The following is a 5,216-nucleotide window of genomic DNA, read 5'->3' as shown; positions in this document are numbered from 1 at the left end:
AGGTGTATGATTTTTCTCTATTTTTTCCTTAATGGTTTTCCCTTACTGGTTTATTGTTTTGACTGGTTTCTTACAATCAAAATTCAATTGGAGAGAAAACTTTCAGGTTTTTGGTCTAGAATACGATGGATGGTGTATGAACCACAACTGTGACCTGAACGAGTCTTAGGGAGGTTGCTCTAGCAATGGGAGTTCTTATCACTAGAGCCATGAGAGTGTTGGGTCTTATCAAGAGTATAATCTTGTTAGAGAATCTGTTCCTCTAATGTTTATGCTGATGGAAATCTCATGAAATTTTCCAAGAGCTTTCATGAGAAAATTAGTGTTTATAAAAAGAATGTTGAAGGGGTGGTTCTGCTGTTCCAGATTCTTCTCATGTCTATTGAAAATCCGTTGATTGTGCATTGAAGGTTGGTGAAAAGATTGATGTTGTACTTTTGTTGGTGGTCATGCTTCTTGTGCAAAGGAGTTAGCTTCTCTGATATAGCCTTTTCGTGATGGTGAGGATATAGTGAAGGAGATCAAGGATTGCTGGCCACGCAGGGGCTTCAACAAAGTGTAGTATTGTTCTTGCTTGGTATATTATGTCTGGGTGTTACATTCCTGAACTACGTGGTGCAAGATAAGAACTATTTGATGGTTCATCTCTAATGGAGGGGAAGAAGCCAATTAGTAGAAGTTTGTTTATATAATCCTTTCGATTATGCCTATTTCAAGCCTAAACCAATTGTGATATTACATGTTTTAGGGATTCTTATACCAATAATAAATAAACAAAAACATTTGTTGAAAAATATGATATGTGTTTTTTAAGTTTATAAGAATTTATGCTTTGTGGATTTTGTAGCTTCGTATTTTCCAAATTTGCTAGGGGCTTATGTCATAGGTGGGAAATGCATAAGAAATAGCTATTTTCCTTAAGCTGTGCAAAATGTACCATGGGAAATACGTGAGAAATAGAGAGAAAATAATGGGGACCACAGGAAATAGCACTCTATGCTCTAGACCTCAGGGTGCTATTTCCTATATCCTTGAGAGCCATTGATATGACACCTCTCTTACATAGCTCTCTTAGAATTTCCTTTAAATGATTAAGTCATGCATCATGGGAAAACGTCCAAATAAGTCATCGCTATTGCATGTTCCCGGTCCAAACCACCACCGCCCTGCGACCTTGGATGTGAGTTTGGATCTAAAGCGCACTTGGCCCCTGCTCTTAGATGCATAGGTGAACGAACACCTTAGATGTCGATCTCATCCTTAGCAACGTCAATGGGGGGCGTAACTTCCACGCCCGAGTTTCACTCCTAAGTACAAACCTTCATCCCATTGTAAATTGTAGATCGCCCCACGCGTCCTCGCAAACGCTCTGGCTCTATTCTCAGGTATGTCGCTTTGCTTAACTTGCACCACCGTCGTGTACTTTGTAGCTCTGGAGTCTGTGCGTTGCCTTTGCTTAACTTGCACTACTTTTTAGCTCTGTGCATCATGCTTCCTCTGCCACTGCGTTGGATACATCTATATCACCGCATGACTCAAAAGTTTTGGGTTTCTTCTTGTTCATTCGATGTAGTTGTGACCTACCTCAAAACAGTTAGAAATGTTCTCATACTGTTGAATGATCCAGGCTCTTTGGAAAAGCGTTCCCGATAGACGTTTTGCTATGGGAAGGCACGAACTTAGCGACCTCAAAGTTGCGTATGGCTTTGATAACATAAGTGGATACTTCCTCGCTGTTACAGACTCGCGTCTGATGTGGCAAGCAGATACTTCAGACGAAGTGAATGAAATATGCTATAAGATCTGCGCAGATGGTGAAGGACACTATCTGGATTTGCATACTGGGCTAACTGGGTTTGGTCACCGCGTAACGGTAGCCACGATGACTGAATTCATGAAGCGTTATGGGGTTCCCGAACGTCATATAGAGGCAGTTCGGCGGGGAGTCCAGATTTGATAAAATCGTAGCAGGCGTAATACTCTACTCTCGTAGACTAGAATCAACAGGAACTTGTATTGGGATTGAGGTGTACCTTCGGATCATTAAGGTTTCCTAAAACAAGTTTCACAGGTTTGAGATCAGCTTGTCGTCCATACATGATACACTCCATCTGTACTAATCAGCTTATGTTTCTAATAATCTGTACTGATCGCTCCTGTTCCTATTTGTATTCATTGCCTCTCTCTCCCGCTCCCTTATTAACATAGTCCATTGGCAATTAATCTAATCTAATTAAAATTAAACTAATCTATTCCCCGCTCCCTTATTAACCTAGTCTATTCGCCGCCCCTCCTCTCCCCAGCCCCTCGCAGCCCTGCTCCGCTCAGCCCGCCTCTCCCCTCTAGCTACGTCTCCTCTCCTCAGCCCCCCTCTCGCTCCCTTTATGATTTATGTCTTACCCATGATACTTTGAATGTCCAAACAATGTTATAATAGTTCTTTTTCAAATTAAGCTAGATTTGTGTTACCCACCCAACTAGTTCGAAGTTAAACTTGAATCTTGGTAATTTATCTATTTTTAAGAAAAAAAAGCGAACAAGTAAAATGGTAGACACGAGATGTGACATAGGGTCCGTTAGGACCCGATCCTCCCTGCAAATGTCAAGGGTGGTGATTTATTATTGATTTCATGATGCCCATATTTTGAAAGTTGAAGTCCAACAAATACATGAATAAGGTGATACAATAATTGATCCTCATTGAGGTTTATACAATATTGTTACATGGACTACAACCATATGAATAAAGGTGTCGTCATCCTTCGATCTTGCATTCGTCTTGGATTTCCTTGCTCCCTCGATCGATAACATGCATTAAAAGAGAGAAATGTTGTAAGATTTCAGATTGAAAGCAAGCAATTTTGAATGGATGAGCAATTGAAAATATTTTTATGATAATATATAATATATAATTACTATAACCACACATAGTGTGGGCGGGGAGGTGGGGTTCCTCCTTCCCCAAAGAGTTATAAGAAAAGGGAACGGGTCCTTCCTTGGATGTCGAGATACTGTCGAGAACATTAGTACCGAGATAGGTCTTCCAAATGGATAAGATACTGGCATATTACCTGAATGTTAATAGTCATAATTGTAGTCGCACGTTGGTAAAATCACTACAAGCAGCTTGTTACTTGAAATTCAAATTCGCATCGTCTTTTGGCGATTTCACGGTCACACCATTTCTCTTATAGATCATAATTACAATTTTATAAACCACCATACATGCCACCAATTGGTTGTAACGCTTGCAAACCACCAATCCAACAATCTAATTAGATTATAAGCTAATGTCAATAGTCACATTTGTATTGCAACTTGACAAATAAGCATCTCCAATGTCTTTGCTTGTGCAAAATTCTACTTTTTTGACACGAGAAGAGCAGAAAAACTTATAATCTATTAAGTTGATATCACCTTGTATTAAGCCGAGGGAGCGAGCGATGGAGAATAGAGTTTGGAAAACTCATGAGAGAATGAGAGGAAGCATGTGGGCGAGAAGACCAAAAAGCACTAGTAGCTATGGCGAATAGAGAAACTTGGTGGCTATGGCGAAGAGAGAAAGCTCCAAAGATCAATGGGGCTATGGCAGGCAAAAACTTCGAAGTGGAGAGACCATAGCTCAACATCCGTAGTGCTATTGTTATTGTTGTTGATGTTGCTACCCATCTCCTCTATCTCTCAGTGCCATCCTAATTGCCTTTATATTCTCAAGTTTTTTACCATTGCCTAGTTTTTTCTGAGACCTACATTCCCTTTTGATTGATAGCCTCGCTTCCTTGTTTCTTGATTGCTTTTCCTCTCCATCTTCATCGCTTGTCTCATTGTGTCCCTCAAGATGTCGCAAAGAGCTGTCTTTGCTTTGCCCCCGGGTTCTCTCTTCTTGGCTAGCCTTAGATATCCCAAGGTCTCTTTGAGTTGCCCATGAAATCAGAGGCTCGAACATGGCAACCACCAGCCCAAGCCTCTGTTCACACTATCAATCCATGACCACTCAAAAGAGTGCACCAAACTCCCTAGCATCACCTCCATGTTCAACAACCCCATCACATCCACCCCAGTAGCCACCCTCATCCCTAACCCAAAGGGCAGTAATTGGAAATGATGGCCTCGAACTTCTATATCGCTCAACTCCCATGCACTCGTGTTTGCGCCATCACCCATAGCTTGACATATGTAAGATTGTGACTGTCATCGTTTCTGTTCTGGCTCTAAGACACCCTGAAGAGATGCACAATTCAAAGGCATGAGTTAGCAAGCATTCATCCAGAAGCATCCCCCCCAAACAACCCTGTTCCCTGCAACCTCCTCCCCCAATCCAACAGCTGAGCAGTAGTCCTTGCGATTGTCCTCTCCGAGACTTTCAAATTCATGACGAACACTGCCAATTGTCGCACAGGATAAACAAAAGAGTCGTGCAAGCTAAGTTCTGATTGAGATGCAAGAGGGATGATCATCCTTCGGAGTTAAGGCACTAAAGGCTGGCTCATAATAGCATGATTCATGTGCTTTTGATGGCAATCTGCATGAGCCAACAAGTGCTGAGTCATCAATGGCGCCATGGCTAGCTCTATGCTATATCTCTCTCTATGAGGTACTATCATTTGGGAAACACAATCAATTCAATGCAACAGTTCTTCCCTAGGTTGGGAAATCTGCCGTTCACAATGGTGATTGCTGAATTTTCACAGCTCGAGAATTGGTCATGCGCAATGGTGATTATTTTGTATAAATCCTAGACGATAGCAGCAAACACTGTGGACATCGAGCAGGATGAGATAAGATAAATCCTTCCTACCATGGGCATTAGGAAATAAGGAAACTCATTTTGGGGCCCTTTAAGGAATTCGCTATTTACCTATTTTTGTTACACACAAAATATGGGAAATTCCATAAGATATGGATACTTACTGCAAAAAACTTGGTCTAGTACTGTTATGGATAAATTTGTCTAAGGAAAAAGGGATAAATATGTGTGTGTGTTTGTATGTGTGGCAATAGTATAATAAAATATGGTGTGCATCGGGCCCAGGGTTGAGGTGGCACGGTATGACCATGTGCCACCCTTCCACGTAAGAGGACCCATAAGGTGTGATGTACATAATCCATGGTAGTAATATTATAAAATGTAAGGTTTGCCATGCTTACTGTCTAGCCTCTTGTCCTAATTTCTTTTCTAGCTAACAGAACTGGTGTGGTTGCTGGGACCGAAATCT

At 41.3% G+C, this 5,216-nt stretch overlaps 1 long non-coding RNA gene across 1 annotated transcript; it reads left to right on the top strand.

Annotated features, from left to right (window-relative positions):
• The first annotated feature begins 1,259 nt into the window (after positions 1-1,259).
• LOC147900209 (uncharacterized) lies at positions 1,260-1,965 on the top strand. The gene is made up of 2 exons (XR_015541356.1): positions 1,260-1,385; positions 1,628-1,965. It is a non-coding gene; the product is annotated as an uncharacterized LOC147900209 (long non-coding RNA).
• The last annotated feature ends 3,251 nt before the right edge of the window (positions 1,966-5,216 follow it).

The sequence above is a fragment of the Dipteris shenzhenensis genome, chromosome 7, assembly GCF_047967505.1.
Source record: "Dipteris shenzhenensis isolate YYH24624 ecotype China chromosome 7, Dip_SZ_1.0, whole genome shotgun sequence".
Lineage (NCBI taxonomy): Eukaryota > Viridiplantae > Streptophyta > Polypodiopsida > Gleicheniales > Dipteridaceae > Dipteris > Dipteris shenzhenensis.
The sequence above is the reverse complement of the archived record's forward strand: the minus strand, read 5'-3'. Positions and strand labels throughout refer to the sequence as shown.